This window comes from Camellia sinensis, chromosome 6 (assembly GCF_055761805.1).
Source record: "Camellia sinensis isolate YWXY chromosome 6, ASM5576180v1, whole genome shotgun sequence".
Lineage (NCBI taxonomy): Eukaryota > Viridiplantae > Streptophyta > Magnoliopsida > Ericales > Theaceae > Camellia > Camellia sinensis.
In genome coordinates this window covers 113,552,459-113,570,570 of record NC_138966.1, presented here as the reverse complement: position 1 = coordinate 113,570,570, position 18,112 = coordinate 113,552,459, and the positions used below count along the sequence as shown (strand labels likewise).

Below are 18,112 nucleotides of genomic sequence, written 5' to 3'. Positions count from 1 at the left end.
GAAAATAAATAAATAAAATTCCTCCGGGTTCAAAATTTCATGGGCTCTCTCCATGATTTTCTTGTAATTTTTTGGGAATTATTTGGTGGTTTTTTCAATTTTTGTTGATTGTTTGGAAAAAATGGCTATTTTTTGAAAGCCTCTGCTGGAGCCCTTTTAGGGCTGTTTCTTCTCTTCCTTCCCTTTCCTTGGGAGCCAACTGGATCATTAGAGGAGGCTAGAGTCACTGTTTTGAAGGTTTGGTGAGGTTTCTCTTAGTTTTGTTCCATTTTTTGCTCTACTGGCTCGGTTTTGGCTCTGTAAATGTATCTTCCTGGCCCTTTGTTGAGTTTTTGGCACTGTTGTTGGCTTCTTGGACTGTTATTTATTGTGGGAATTGATTTCCAATGGCTGGAATTGAGGATAAAGACCCTAGGGTTAATGACGAGGGTGGCGTGCATCGTGTTATGACTCTTAATGATAGTCCTTCTCTTCAAATCAGTCCTGTGAACTTGATGGCTCAAATTATCTGATTTGGTCCCGTTCTTGTAGCCTTGCTATTGCTGCTCGCCGTTTGACTAGCTACATTACCGGTGACTTTCCCCAGCCTGCCAATGATGCTGCTTCGTGTACTCAATGGATTTTTTAGAATGCTTTGGTTATGACCTAGCTCATTAACTCCATGCAGCCCACCATAAGTCGATCTTTTCTTCTCTTAGATACTGCTCATAAGATTTGGATAACTGCAGCCCAAATGTACTCCCAACAGGGTAATGATGCACAGGCGTATGAATTGAGGAAGAAGCTTCGGAGCTTCGATCGGCAAGATAGATCACTCACAGTATGCTATGCTGAGTTGAGTAGTTTATAGCAGGAACTAGACTATTACCAAAGCTTACAGGCTATTTGTTCTCGGCATGCCACTTTGTTTCAACAAACTGTGGAGAAGGAGCGTTTGTATGACTTTCTTGCCGGCTTGAACTTGGAGTATGATCAGATTTGCGTTCAGGTGTTGGGTCGTTCGCCTTTTCCTACCCTTCGCGAGGCTTATGCCCTTGTCCAGCAAGAGGAGAGTCGTTCACATTCCCAACATCTATACAATCAACAGACCAATGAGATATTGCATAGGGAAGGTGTAGTGTGGTAGCTGATAGTTATACCTGCACTTTATTGCTGTACATAAGTTTATCAATCATATAGCAATAATAACAAATCAGGAATGCCTTTACTACTGTTGCATCCACAAACCCAAATATTAGGACACTGGTTAGGAAATATCTGTTTTTGTTGCATTTGCAGCAGAAAAACTTTGAACTAACCATAACCAGAACAGATCAATAGTCCATGAGAAATACCTTATTGCACTTGCAGGTACAATACTGTGAGTTTCCCCTATTTCTTTGTTTCTATAGTACAATTTAGTGTTTAGCCCTTGTTCCTTTTAACCTGCAATGGTCATGAAAACAATTGTAACGAGGTCTACCATGAATCAAATCATACTTGGAGAAAGGATGGTGATTAAGGCTGAAATGTACATCATTGAGGCCGTTAATTAGAATCTCTTAACTTCACTTGTTGGTCAAACTGTATATTTTATGTGTGTTGAGTGTCAATCAGGTTATACATCGTCGGAGCATAAAATAAGCAAAAAGTCAGAATTTGGGCAGAGTTGACTTTTCCCGCACGTGCGTTGACTTTTCTGCACGTGCGTTGACTTTTTCTGGGAAAGTCAAACCGACGTTTTAAACCTGTTTGGACGAGATTGGAAGCATAAAAAGACAAGAAAAAGGCTGGATTAGGGTTCTGAAATTGTTTTGACCTAAAGAGGGAGGCTAGGGTTTGCAAAAGAGGAAGAAACAAGAAGCTTCAAAGATGTCTCCCACGGTTGTTCCTTCTCCTTCTACTTCCTTCCACTCCTCTATGAGTGGCTAGTCTTCTTTTCTAGGGTTTTGATGAAACCCTAGCCATGTAATTATGTAGTTTTCTTTTTTATTTTATATTATGTAAAGGTTTGAACCATTGTATGGTGTTTTAGAAATTCTTTATATATAATTTTCATTATCTTTTCAAATATTTAACTTTCTGTGATTGTTGAATATTATCCATACATGAGTTTTCTATTCCTTCACATTCAAGGTATGGGACGAACCATGCTACGAGGAACGAGTCGTATCACTACCCTAGTTTAGAGTGAACGATTCGTATTACTTGAGATGGTTCGTGCTCGTACATTGAATGTGATGATCTTCTTGTTAAATGCTTTGAGCTTGTAGTTGTGAAGCATTAATTCGTTCAAACCATAGCATAATTAATTTCAATTGGAAACCCTAATTATGTGGTTAGTGGTGAATTCCCAACCCTAGGATTTTTCCCTAATTTAGTAAATCCAATTTCATTTAATATTGATAATTTAATTCCTTAGTTTAATTTATTTGTTAATTAAATTAGGTTATGATCATTCAATCTTTTTATCAAAATTAATTTAGGAATTTAACAATTAAATTAGTTTAATTTCACAATAGTCTCTGTGGATCGATACCTGGACTTGCCATTATTCTGATAGAATTTGGTATAGTTTAGTATTTAATTTTGGTGTGTTCAACGACCCATCAGATGGTATATATATAAGATCTGAGTCAGCCTCATATTAAATTCTATTTGGAAATCTTTTGATTGTTGCTTCATTTCATTCACAATTGGTGTGCTCCAGCAAACTTTCCACCCATAAAGTTTGTCCACCTGAAAGTTGGAAATCAAAGAAACAAAATAAACATAAAAAAAACCCCAATTAGTACACATTCATGTGTGTTTGGGAGCGGAAAGATTGAGTACACACCTAACCTTTGGCATAATGCAATGCACAAAAGGGTGACCATTGGTTCAATAGATAAGACTTGGCCTAATAACCTTGAGGTTATGGGTCCAAGTCTTAAACAAAATAAACATAATGGGAATATATTCAAAAGCGATATGTACACCATGGGCAACATTGCCGTGTAATTCCCCCACCTTATTCAATGCGACAATAAATTCTGTATTTCTCATTTTCAAAAGATTGAGTGATTCAACAGTCTCTGGTTATAGGCCATGCATTATGTCAACAACCAAAATTGCGATGTCACATAAATAAACCTGAACCCCGAGACCTTAAATTAGTGAACGATTCATATCCACGGTAATCAATAACCAATAGACCCAGACATTCAGCTTTGCATCAGCTTTCAGTTCCTTTGTCCTCTCTTGTATGTTCTGTGCTAGAAAATATGTCGCACCAATTTGTTGAGTAATCCCACCAGCTTCACCTTCTTGAACATTTGCGCCACAGATACAATCAAGCAGCTTGTTTGTACCAGTATCGACATGACCTATAATGTAGCATATTGGAGATTGGAGATCAATTTCACTCTAGTTAAGGATCTGAATTTGGTGCTTCCTTCTTCCTTATAGGCTTTGCAGCAGTGACTTTTTGGGCAGCAGCAGCTGGCTTTGCAGCCACAGCAGAAAGGCCTAAATTACGGCTAACTGATTAGGCACTCCTTATCTCTCTTTTTTTCCCTTTTTGTGTGTGTGTGTGTGTGTGTGTTTTTAATCACAAGTTCAGGCTTAGTGTCAACCTCTTCATCTGCAAATGCATTTTTACCAGGCAGTTTTAAATCAGCATCATCCCAACTCTTTTCATCCCATTCATCCTCATCTTCTTCTTCTTCAACCACATCAGCAACTTCTGTTTTCTCCTCCACACTCATTGCATCCACTTCTTCAATGTTCTCCGGTTCCATGGAATCAACCTCTGTCACAACCTCCTGCTAGTTTTTCTTTACTTCTGTGATTTCCACAGCCTTTGCAGGGGCCATACCATTTGCTTGAGAATGACGTGGCATTGAATTTTCATATCACCACCTGCGGGGGCCATACCTATTTGTTCATGTGTCACCTAGTTGACCACCTAATTTGGCTATCTGTTCATATCACCACCAGCAGCAACTGCCGCCGGCCACCATCGGAGACTTTTCTAACAAATTTTCTGGCAACTTTTTCAGTGTCAGTAGTGATCTAGCAACAGGAGTAAAAATAGGAAAAAAAAATCTTCCAAACAGTAATTTGCCCTTATCACCAAATAATTCATTAATCATGTCTTTATCTCCATAAAAGATAAAAGCTGCGTACATCAACGGTATCAGCAGTGGTCACGGGTTCAAGTCGTGGAAACAACCTCTTCGTTTGCGAGGATAAGGCTGTGTACATTAACCCTTCCCCAGACCCCGCTTAAGCAGGAACTTCGTGCACTGGGTACGCCCTTTATCTCCATAAAAGATCCATCCTTGGACCAAAGATCATATATGTCATAGAAATGGACTTATCACCAATTGTCCCTATAAATGTGTGAAATTTATTTTATTTTATGGGTAAATTACATCAACACCCCCTCGAGGTTTACATTTAGTACAAATTCCCCTCACATTTTGGAAATTACACCCCCTACTTGATGTTTGAAGTTACATTACAAATTGCCTCCTCCGTTAGTTGATTGTTAAGTCAACTAATAGATTTTGCTCATGCCATAAGTTAAATTTGTTTAAGTACCAATTTTACCCTTATCATATTTCTCTCATTTTACTCTTCTCTTCTCTTTTCTCTCTTTGTACACAGCAAATATAGATGTCATAATCAACCCCTTTTTAGACATAACTAAAAAAAAGTAGTTATATTATAACCAAACAACACATAAGATATAACCAAAATAATAATCACAATAAATCATAACGTACATACATGACAATGATTCATAACCAACTCATTTATTAACACCACAATGGATTGTGATCTTCTTCTCCATTCCAAAGTTGTAATGGATGATCTCCATTGCATTATCCAAGGGCTTGTAATAATTCTTTTTAAATTTGAAGTATTGATAAATTTTGATAATTATTTCACAACCCTTACCCTTAGATGATAATGTAATTCATTTGGTTATAATGGAGAGGATCTCAGCCCCACTAGAATAGGTTATAATCAAAACCACAAATATCATAATTAAGAGATATGGTACGCTCACACACACACACACAGTTTTATTGGGATTTAAGAAACAAAATACATGAAAGATTATGTGGAAGGGGACTTGTTTGGTACATCAATTCAAGTTCAATTGTTTCAACTCATCTAGAGCATCGACGACAGCAACAAACATCCAACACAACACAACACATCAAATAAGACATTTTGTCTTTGAAGTAATAAATCAAACATGTAATAAGCATACTTTGTTACCATCTTTGAATGTACCTCACAGCAACCACATACTACAGCCCCACCACTTGCACAAAAATCAAACCCATGTCCGCCACTGTGGTGCAGTGCAGCAACCCCATACAAATCAAACCAATAACAAAAGCATTACCAGAGCAAAAAGGCTTGGTTTGGGGGTGAGAGTAAAAAGGTGGTGGCATGGTGATGATGGAGGAAATGAGGAGAGGAAATACTCCTACTAGTGTTGTGATGATGATGACAGTGAGAGAGATGGGAGGGAGGAGAGTGGTGGAAGAAGAGTAGCAAGACTACTTATTTTTTGAAGGCAATGTATATGTTCGACGAAAGTCCCATGTGAGAGGTGGTAAGCCCTCCAAATCATCTTTAACCATGGGGCTGTTATGTTCTCACCCACCACTACTTTTTAGTTTATGATTTGAGTTAGCTAAGTATTCTAAATAATTTATCAAATTTTTCATCAAATTTTTTATGTGTAAATCTCTTATATGTGTGTGGATCTACTCACATATAGATCCCTCCCTCATGTGAGATTTGATAAAAAATATGTGTGAATAGATCTCACACTAATGTGAGATTTAATAAAAAAAATTAATAAACTATTTAAGATATATAGCCTTTTTCTTTTTTCTTTGGTCATGGCAGAGTGAGTATATCAACAATGCTAGGTGGTCCAAATTTTCATAGTTTGAATGGATTGAATTTGTCAAAATGACGTCGTTTTGAGTGTAAAATGACATTGTTTTGACACATTCAAGCCATTCAAACCATACAAATTTGGATCACCAAATATTTTTCTAAATATATTTTTGTATGTATAACAGAGGGGGACTGATGCCATGGTGAACGGACAGTGATGGAGTACACCACTATTGGTCTGGTCTGGGATACAAGTGGTGGTGGGACGAGTGATTTGACTAACGTGGTATCATATTAGTATTAAAAACTGAATCATGCTTTTTTTATTTATTATAGGGGTTTTTTTAAGGGTCCCTGATATTAAGACTTTATAGTATAAAGGACATTCAATATTTTAATAATGTCTAAGGTCCCTCAAATTGATCTAGAGAAAATTTGACTTTACAGAGAAAATCTTACCAGAATTTCTCTGGACTCACTTTAACCCAGAGAAATTCTCCCAGTCCAAAGAAATTCATTTCAACCCAGGGAAATTCACAAAAACTCAGAGAAAATTCCCTTCCAACCCAGATAAATTCACAAACCTCCTTAAGAATTACCTTTCACTTTGAGGGAAAAACAACAAAAATCAAAGTCTTGAAATCATTGAACAGAGAATATGAATATAAATACTATGATATCTATGTGATGAAAAAAAACAAAAATTCAGATACTTTTCACAGAGATTTAGAGAAGAGTCTTAGAACATATGCATCTTGCTAAGGACTAGGTTTACAAAAAAACTATCCCAACAAAAGAACCAGACACTCTCAATTTATTTGCTTAGATAGTAAAAAAAAACAATAATAATGATTACCCATGATATTATTGATTCAGAGAAAATTCGACTTCACAGAGAAAATCTCACTACATAAATTTTGGAAACTTTCCAGAGAAATTCTGAAAAATTCTCTGACCTTCCCTAAACTTCCCACTCTCCAGAGAAATTTTTCTCTGGCCTTCCCTTCTCTCCAAAGAAATTTCCCTTCTCTAGCCTTCTTTAGACATCCCACACTCCAGAGAAATTTTTTCTCTGAAATTTCTCTAGCCTTCCCTTCTCTCCAGAGCTGTAGAGAAATTGCCCTTCTCTGGCCTTCCCTAGACATCCCACTGTCTAGAGAAATTTCAAAATTTCTCTGTCCTTCTCCGGCTTTCCCTAGACTTCTCACAAAATTACCTCTCCAGAGAAATTTTGAAAATTCTCTGGCCTTTCCTGGACTTTCCACAAACCTCTTGAAATGTATATGTGAAACAATATTTGCACGCATCACGTTAATCCACTGATGTAATGCAAAGAGAGAGGAGAAAGAGGACTCACAAAGAACTACTCACCACAGTTTGCATGGGATATTTTCCCTTAAAAACATTGAGGTCAGGCCTTTCACGAATGCCATCTTTTTCTCTCCTCTGAACTGATTGATCTGACTCATTGACATTATTCAATAGTTTTCCAGGTTGAGATTTGCTTTGTGTATAAGAACTTTTGCCATGAGACCTCTGAACTGAAGGATCGGAGAATTCACCTCTGTCTTGCAATTTGTCACCTTGGTACTTAGAAGAGGCCATTCCTATCTTCTGCTTGTCAATGTCCTTTTCCTCTGGTGTAGACAAAGAAGTATCACCATTTGGAACTTTTGAAGGAGGAGATGGATCCAATAGAGTTTTTGTTTCAGCAGATTTCTTCTTAGCACAAATTACAGAAGAATTCATCTGATTCTGAAATTTCGTATCTTCATGATGTACACTAGGTAGAGCCACAATGTGAGAGTGACTAGAAGAGTTCTTTCCAACCAATGGCACTGACTTCCCACCCACCTTCTTTTCCACTTTTACATGTCTATTTGGCATGTGATCATCACCTCCCTCACCATGACCTTTTGCCATTTCAGCACCGATTCGAAGGGTTATTCAGCACTGATTCGGTTCTGAATCCTACTTGCAAAGCTGTCCTACATAACAATGGGCATTAAATGGGTTTTTCACTTTGATTGAATCAAAGAGAGAGAGAGAGAGAGAGAGAGAGAGAGAGAGAGAGAGATGGATGAACGGAGGCCAGGTCAATGAATCGAAGAGAGGGAAGAAGAAATTGTTGGGTAAAAAGAGAAAGAAGAAGAGGAAGAGGGAGTGAATTCTCTGTGATATATGAGGGTACGGTTAAGGGATTTTAGACATCATAAAATAATATTGCATATCTCTTTTATCATAAAAAATGAAGGGAAAATTAATCTAGGGTCCCTTTCACACTTTTCGTAATGGAAGAGATCCACAAAATTATTTTTTGATGTCTAAGGTCCCTAAACATATATCGGAGAAATTTGATTCTTTGTCTTTCCTCCTCTACTCCAAAGCAGCACTTCCTCTCTCTCTCTCTCCGAAACCCTAGAGAGAAGAGATGGGCAAAGTCGATCGAAACCAGACACTCCAAGATCCAACTCTCTCCTCTTTCTTTGCGCACTAAAAACCCCTCTCTCATTCTCACCCAAAAATGACGTCTAAAACCCTAGTTCGGACCGAAGCTTCTCTGATGAACAGATTGTTGAATCCATTGCTTCAGCAACAGTAAAAGAACACAAGCTCAAACCATCTGGTCTTCCGTTCTTGCAGTTATGTGACTGGCTTGACTTGTCTCTCAACTATTTGGTGCCATCTTCTCTGTTGATTCTTTCTAGGTAACTTGTTGATTGACTTGATTATATATATTTGTGAAGATTTTGAATGGCATCTAAATTATTGTTATTATTTTGGGATCTGATTTTCTCTGCAGAGCCTTCACTGTTTCAGGTAAAGTGAAATCAGAGGAAGCTGTTCAAGCTACGTTGTCCTTACTGCCAGATGAGGTGGTGGACACTGTGGAGGTGATTGCTTTGCCATCTAAAGATTCTGTTTCGGAAAGGAGGAAGTTGGAGTTCCTAAAAATGCAAGAAGAAAACATTATGGAATTTATCTCTTTCTCTCTCTCTCTCCACTGATTTAAAACTCAGTGAAGTTTAACTGAGTAAAATTGGTGAAGTCATATATGTATGTATACATATATTATACTGTTTGTGTTTTTGTTTGTTTGATACACTCAGTGAAATTTACTGAGACAACTCAGCGAAATTTCAAAAAAACAAGCTCAGAGAAATTTGTTTAATTTTCTCTGCCTTTAACTAAGTAAAATTGGTGAAGTCATATGTGTATATATATATGTATTGATACTATTTGTTTGTTTTGGTACACTCACTGAAATTTATTGAGACAACTTAGTGAAATTTCAATAAAAAAAACTCAGAGAAATTTGTGCAATTTTCTCTGCCTTTAAGTGAGTAAAATTGATGAAGTTATATGTATGTATTGATACTGTTTGTTTGTTTGGCACACTCAGTGAAATTTCAATAAAACAAACTCAGAGAAATTTGTTTAATTTTTTCTGCCTTTAACTGAGTAAAATTGGTGAAGTCAATTTTCTCTGGGTTTGGGAAGTCCAAAATTTATCAATTTTCTCTGGTTTGAAAATTGGTCAAACTGAACCCAAAGAAATTTGAATTTTCTCTGGGTTGAACCTAGAGAAATTCTTTGGAAGTCTAGAATTTCTCTGGACAAAATTTCTTTGGATGAAATTTCTCTGAATCAATTTTCTCTGAATCAATTTTCTCTGGATCAACTTGAGGGACCTTGGACATTATGAAAATATTAGATGCCATTTATGCTATAAAATCTTAATACGAGGGACCTGGAAAAAAAAAACCAAAAATGAAAGAGGGATCTTAAATTAATTTTTCCATTATTATATGACACTTCAATTAGTACAAAAAAAATTATAAAATTATGAAATTTATTACTTTATATAATATTATTTTATATTTTTAATATTTTATTTTAGAACATTATTATCTGCATTTTGAGTAATGTTAAAAATATTTAAAATATTATCATTGAATTTATTCACACTGATATGACAAGTAATTAGGTCTTATTTAATTGATTTCGAAACAAATTAATAATTGACATGTAACGGGTTAATGAAGTTAATTTAAGAGCGATATTTTAAAATTTAAAAAAAAATCTTGCATTCAACTTATTGGTAATTCATACTGTGTTTATTAGAAAAACAAAATATAATATGCAAAAGCAAAAATAATAGTGTTAATAACAATGCCGTTAATTTATTTTAAGGTTTATTACACTTTATATTCTTCAATTACTTTTAAATTATTTATTTAATCTATAAATTATCGACTAAATCTATTAAGTCTCTAAATTATATAAATCAAAGTCTATTTAATATCTTAACTATCGATTAAATCTATTAATTTTCTAAAATATTTAATTACAACCTATTTAGTCCCTACAAATATTATAAAATTGAAATATAAACCCATAATTATTATAAGTTAGTATTAAAAAAAATATCTAGTTAAAATTTTATTTCAAAAAAATCTTAATTTTTATTCTGTTTTTGAAAAGTGAGCGTCAGTTCTTACGATAAATTTCCTTTATAAGGGTAAAGCTAATTATCTATAGTATTTTTTTATTTATCTTCTAAAATGGCTACATGCTTGACTTCATCTAGTATTATATGTTAGATTTCGTTTATAATTTATAATTGATTATTTTTAAGTTTTTCGCTAAGTTCTTTTTATAACTTAATCAATATATTATTTTGTTTTATTATTATTTGTTGCGAAGTGTTATTATTTAAATTATTTAATTCTACTTCTTCAGTATATCTAATACAATATAATTTTATTGACAAGAGTGAGAAGTCGGACTCTAATATTAATTAAACACACAACTAATTAAAACACTTTTTAAAGGAAAAATTAAAATTTCAAATTTTTCTATAATAAAGTCTTAATTAGGTAAGATCATTTACTAATATATAATACTTGTACACATATATTTTATTTTGTAATGCCTTTAGGGATTAAATAGGTTTCAATTAAATACTTTTGGGACTTAATAGATTCAATCCATAATTTATGGACTAAATGGACTTTAATTTATATATTTTAAGGACTGAATAGACTTAGGGCAAGTTTGGGAAGATCCAAAAAAGCCAAAAAGCTAAAAAGTTACTCAAAAAGTTAAAAAGTTAACACTATTCACCAAAAGTCAACAATTATGGCTGCACAACTCCCAATTCAAAATTTTCCCTACAAATCAATTTTTACAATTTTTTATTACACATTTTTCAATAAAAAGTCAAAAAGTTAACCCAAACATCCATATTTTCAACCTCAATTTTTTAGTCCAAAAAGACAAAAAGTGCACTTTTTTAGTCTTCCCAAACTTGACCTTAATCGATAGTCCAAGGATTAAGTAGATAATCTAGCTATAATTTAGGAATAGAAAGTATAATTAACCCTTTTTTTATTTTTTGTTCAATTAATTCGGGGTTGCCAACTTTAAGTTGGCTTAGTACCCAACTTTTAAGATTTACTGTCCTTAAATTGTTTTAATGCACACTTAATTAATTATTTGTGTGGAAGCCAAATAAATGGACTTCTTAATCAGTAAATAGGGCACATCCAAGTCCATCTTTGATAGGCCAAATTCAGCCGAAACTTACTAGGCTCAAACAAATCATTGCCGAATAAATTCAAATAGGCTGAAGAACATGCCGAGTACAAGATACAGAGTCAGTGCGTTGGGGCCGAGTATACAAGGAAAGCCGGCATGATAATCCACTTTAAGTGTGCCCAAGCTGTCCATTTCCAGAAGTATAATACGGAGATGGGCTCTGACATGGTAATAATCATAAGGTACAAGAGGAAATATTTAGGGAAATATTTCTATAAAAGGGAGGTGATAGTGAAGGAGAAGATATGCTCTAAGAACTTGCATTTCGACAAATATAATCATTGCTTCCTCTTCCAAAGGACTAAATTGCTCGTTAGAGTGCTAATTCGGACACCGCCGACTGGAATATTTTCCTGTTTCAAGTATTGAAGCGAGAATCTTTCAAAGACTTGTTTGAAGTGAAAGAGTATTATAAAACCACTCCTCACAATTATTGGCGTCGTCTATGAAATACCCAAACTTATCTATGACAAACCCAGCTCAAGATCCTCCACTAGCTGAAGTTGATGACTTGGAAATAGGAGGAACTTTCGGTCCAGAAAATGGGTCTTTGGATTTCGACCCAATAATCTCTCACAATTTGATTGCGTGAAATGTCAACATATATGAATTTCAAGACATATTTTAATAATTAGAATTGAATTGAGACAGAAGAATAAAAGAAACCCTAGAAAGAGGATCTGGTGTCTTGGCACCTTTAACCTTATCACTCTTTTAATGACCATGTTCAGTAGTTTTTTATTTTTTATTTAAAACTCTTTCAATGCTTGAAGTTAACATATGATAATAAACACTTTATCAAAGAGTGGAGAGAGGGGAAAGAGAATGAGACAGAACTCCAATATAGTGTTAGGGTTAAATAAATGATGCACTTTTTTTCCATTTTCGATTGTGCTATTAGTGGGCCTAACGTGCTTGGTACATCGAGCAAATCTCATTCACTTTGACTTGATCAAATTATATTGTCAAGATCCATATATCTTAATTCGGTTAGATATATATTCATCAAATTTATTTATAAAAAGAAAATCAATCAATCAAGTAACCCAACCCAACCCAACCCAACCCAACCCCCGTTATCAAATAAGAAAGTCTGCAAAGTTCTTGGGCTAATAACGATTAAAACCCCTTTGCCCCATTTGTATTAGACTATGCCATTTGGTCCAAAATAAAGGAGAACAAATCAAATGTAAATTGAAGGTCCTACATTTGGTCACCCCAACTTCACACCTTGAAATCAATTTGGGCCATTTAAAAACTTGTTTCATCCTGAAAGTGGTGGGTGAAGAAAAATTATGAAGTAATTTTGGAATATCAACATTGTCTATATAGTGCTCTTGACAAATAAGAATTATAAAATGTATTAAGTGAGTCATTTATTATTTTGTCAATTACCTAATAAATGCAGGTCAATAATATTCCACGGGTAAAATTTTTCATTACATCATTAGTTAAGAACATCACATGAATAATACCACATAATAGGGTGAAAGGAAAAGAATTCACTCATCTAATTATGATCAATCAACTCAATAAAAATGAGATTTGAAGTCTCACTTGATCGAGACTCATCATTTCGAAAGGAAGAAAAAGTGAAACCTTAAACTTTACTTTAATTAAAAATAATGATTGATTAAGTTGAAAAAAAAAATAGAATTTGAAATCTTACATCTCTTCTAGAAAGAAGAAGGGGGGGAAAAAATGAGACCTCAAAACCAAATTGAATAACTATAATTAATAACGACTATGATAAGAACTATTAAAGAAATAAGGCTATGTTTGATTTGATATTCTGAAATTATTAAATTTTTTTTTTTTAAATACTAGTTTGGCTAAAGTAAATATTAAAAGTTTTTTTTTTTTTTTTATAGTTTGACGAAAGTAAATATTGAAAAGTTTTTTTTTTTTTTGCCCATCTAAAAAAAAGATTTTTTTATTTTTAAAAATTATTTATCCCCCCACCCGAAGAAAAAAAAGAAAAAAAAAAGATATAAAACTATATAAAAATGATGAGTGTTTTTTATTATTTTTATTTTTTATCAATTTTTTTTCCTTAAAACTAATTTTAAAAACCAAACCAAACAAAGAATGTTCTCGGACCCCAAATATCTTCTTCTCTTTCATTTTTGGGCAATGGAAAACAAAAACAAATATTTTTGACATCCAAGTTTCCATTTGAAAAATGGGACTTTATCACCATTCCCTAGTGACATTGTTGCAACAATGTTAGACATTTAAAGTTTTTTCTCTTCAGGTACCCTAAACGATTTCATCACAATAAGGTTACGAATTTAGAAAAATGATTTGTGATTTAAATTCAGTAATATATAATAAATTTAAATTATATATTATTATTCTAAATATTTTTTATGTACACTAAAGCCAAGTTTGGCTAAACTAAAAAAGTGCACTTATTTCATCTTTTTATCTTTTTTGGGTTACATCAATCAACATCTCCTCTCTACTTTTTCTACACATAATACAAGAAAAGTCAAAAAGTACACTTATTTAGTCTTCCCAAACTTAACCTAATTATGAGTCTATATTGTTGTTCATTTTTATAAAACTTGTCGTTTGGTAAACATATGCATACTACATAGGGACAAAATTGAGGTAGCAAGGCTAGACTAAGCCAAGCAGGTGATGACCATGGGCCGAGCCATTAAGACCCTCGGAGTGGAAGCGGGCGAGCCCTAGATTAGGGGCTGGATTGAGGCAAGTTGATGTGGGTTAGCTAGGATTGAGGTGAGCCCTTTACCTAACAAGGCTAATGGCAATTCGAGCAAAACCTAAGCAGATATTAGTTAAGTTAAGGTGCTTGGCAAATTGGATAAGACTTACTCGTCTAGAGTTACGTGTCATATATAGTCTCAAAGATTTTATGAGATTAATATGAGAATGTTCTATTATATAAGATAACGGATTGCTTTGTGAATATTTCACATAACAAAATGGTGATCTCTCTTATTAAGGAATGATGACACATGTAAGTTATTCTCAAATGATTCTCGGAGGGCAAGAGAGCGGGACTTTATAAAAAAGAGTAAAACCTCATCATTTTTTAGGGAAACAAGCACTATACACTCCCAAAAAAATAAAAATAAAATTATCGTCCTTGTTTAAGGAGAATACACTTTGAACTCTAATTTTCTACATTTTTGTCTGATCATTGACTTGACCATTTGAGCTACTTGTCCAGGCAAACACTCGGTCGGATAGCATTAACAATGCACTCAAGTGTGCATATTACATTTCCTGGATTTCTTTTACAAATTGCAGAGCTCCAATTCCATTTGTGCAGAAATCACTCCCACACATGCTTAATTTAGTTTTCTTTTTAAAAAAATTGAAAAAAGGAAAAAAAAAGAAACATGTAGATAATTTTAGGGAGACTTATGCATAGGTCTTAATAGGTGGACTTCTTATCTAATAAGTCATATCATAATTAATGGCGTTTTTATCAAACACTATTAAAAAATGTTATTAATTGTTAATTTTTAGCGACACTTTAAAAAATTGTTACAAAACAAATCACTAATTTTTAATTTTTAACTATAGTTTGAAAATTGTCATAAAAAAGTCGTTAATTGTAAGTTTTAGCAACAATTTATAAAAATCATAACAAAAAAAAGTTATTAGTTGTCAATTTTTAACGACATATGCAAAAAAATCGTTACAAAAAATTGTTTTTAACGACAATTTTATTAGAATTTATTTTCAATAAGACTTGATGAGAATTAAGTCTAACTATTAGAACTTATTGATATTTTATCCACTTTTAAGGGTGAGTCAAAACCAAATGCAACTCCTACCTTCAGGAAGAAGAACATCAAATGGAGAACCTTTCAAAGAAAGTTGAAGGTAGCATTAATACATTTGTCATTGTAATTACTCCATTAAAGAAGAGTAGCACCATAACCATAAAAGGCATAAGTGGGAGTCCTCAACTTCCAATATATATTTCAGTAGAAAGTTGAGAGAAAAAAAGTAGGAGAATAGAGGCATGCCCAACCCAACAATTGTATTTGGATTGAATAAAGACAATTCACTTATATTATCTCCTTTCCAACCCTTCCTCTCTCACTACTTTTTGTGCTTTCCCTCTTCAGCAATCCATTCTTTTTTTATCAGTTTCGTAGGTATGGGTTTTATGGGGCTCACATTTCTCAATTTTGATTAACAAGGCTATAAACGTAGCCGATTGTTAATTTGTTTATTTTTTGAAATGATCTCAAGTAAACTTTATTTGAGATGACTATGAATTAAGTTTGAATAGTTTGATTTTTTGTAATGTATATATTTTTTTTTAAGCTGAGTTCAATTTGAGCTAAAAAAATTTTACAATATTCAAAATATGCTCAAGTTTTGTTTGTTTACATAAACAAATTTTGAACGAACTTTTATCGAGCCAAATAAATAGATTTAAACATAACTTTAATGGATGACCAATTTTATCAAGCCAACAAATAAATTTAAACACAGCCTAAGAGGTGACCAATTGTTTTGAACCATATATGAGTATGTATCCACATGTGCCTCTAAGTGATGTCCATTTTTTGGCAATAGGTATACGAGAGAGAGAGAGAGAGAGGATTTGGAATTCGACCTCCCCTTATAAGCTCTCAAAAACATATATAGAACGTGCTAGGGCTTAATTCAATTACAATTAAGGTACATTGGGCTTTTAAGTCACTTAATTTACAAAGACTTATAATCTTTTTCCATATAATGGAGCAAAGTTGATAGATTTTAGAGTATTGTCCAAAAGATTAATTTGATTATGGGATAAAATTGTAACTAAAAATATATATCCATACTAAGTGTGTCAATTGAATATTTTTGGTGTGCGAATATAGAAACTCTCAAAGACACTTCATTCAATATCGAAATTTTGTAAAAAAAAAAAATTATGTTTATATCATTACCATATCTGTTTGCATTAGTGGCCAAGCCCCACCTCAATAGAATTCTCTACTTATTATTTTTTAAAAAAAAGAAAGAAAAAAAAAAACCCACCACCTTCAAAGAGTGTGTCCACCACACACCTCCATATCTCTTCTTCTTCCTCATCATCTTCTTCCTCATCAACTCTCATGATTGCCTTCCTTTTACATTCATGGCTTCCAACAAAACATCTCTTCATAACTCCAACATCTCAACCCTCATTCTTGATCTTGAGCAACAAACCACCTAGAACCAGAAAAAAAAAAAAATTAAAAGGTCCCAATGGCTCTGCCCAACGCTCCTAGGAGCCAACAACGGGTTGGTCTTCACTGCCTCTTTAATGATGGGTGTTGGAGCTATCAAACAAGACATTAAGGCCATTATCTTAACCGGCTTTGCCGGTTTAGTGGCCGGTGCTTGTAGCATTGTCATCAGAGAGTTTGTCTCCGTTTACTCTCAACTTGACATAGAAGTGGCTCAAATGAAGAGGGGCAAGAAAAGAGGAGGCAGTGAGAAGAAAAAAATGAGGGAGGATCAAGTCTAATGCAGGCGGCTGCAGCTTCGGCTTTCGCATTTTCAGTGGGGGCAATGGTGCCATCACTAGAAGCATCAATTGTAAGAGAGTACAAGGTGAGAGTAGGGGTTGGTGGTTGGAGTAGTGAGCATGGGTTTGGTGGTGTTTGCATGGTTGGACTGTGTTAGGGAGGGCACCACCAGCTATGTCTATTGTGGAAGTCTTAGTTGGAGGGTGATTAGCTATGGCCATAGTCTTTGGATTGACAACGCTTATTAGTTCAAGTGGGCTGTAATGAAATCTTGTATGTTTAGTTTCTCCAAAATGCTATATACCACAAATATTTATCTCAAAATCAACTACAAAAGTGAGGTGTACGATCTAATATTAATAAAATATGAACCACACTCTTAATGAATGTAATTCATTAGTTTACTTTTTGGATAATTTTTTAATTTTTTTTATTATATATTTAGCGTTGTTAGTTTTATCATGGTCATTTGGATATTGGATTTGGAGCATGATATCCAAAGAAAAGAAAAGAGATATATGTTTCAAAGGTAATTATTCAATAATCTTACCATGCGATACTATCCCCTCCAAATCAATAATGTAGCGAAAACTAGGACAATATTGATCTATCTTTGTTAAGTAGTTGAAAGACAAAGAAGACCACCTGATTTATTTTACAGTTCCCCATTTATTAAGAACACTCATAAGCAATATATGGCCAGTTTGGTACAACTTTTCCCAAGCAACAAATTGATAATCAAAAAAATATAAGCATTACACTCATTTTCCCAGTGTCTAGATATTCAGCCTTTTCAACTTATGTAAGTTGTTTCTACCTTATAAACTATGAACAAAGGTACACCAAAGCTTCCAAAATAAAATTTACAAATTATAAATTATAAACAACACTATAAGCTGCACTAGGCAACATCACATTATTCTAGGACTATTTAATAATTTTTTTCATGGTTTAATCAAGGGTAAATCCAAAAATATTTTCACCCCAAAAATGCCCTAACATTTTCAAAATTTGATCACAAAGCAAGATTTTGGCAACTCCAGCTTCACCCAATTAAAAGACCAAAAACAGGGATTTAGCATCCCTGACCACCATTATCAATGAACTTTTATACCCTTAGGTTTCCTTTCCAAAAT

At 33.8% G+C, this 18,112-nt stretch overlaps 1 pseudogene; it reads left to right on the top strand.

Moving 5' to 3' along the window:
• The first annotated feature begins 7,966 nt into the window (after positions 1 to 7,966).
• On the top strand, positions 7,967 to 17,332 carry LOC114291180 (vacuolar iron transporter homolog 4-like; annotated as a pseudogene).
• The last annotated feature ends 780 nt before the right edge of the window (positions 17,333 to 18,112 follow it).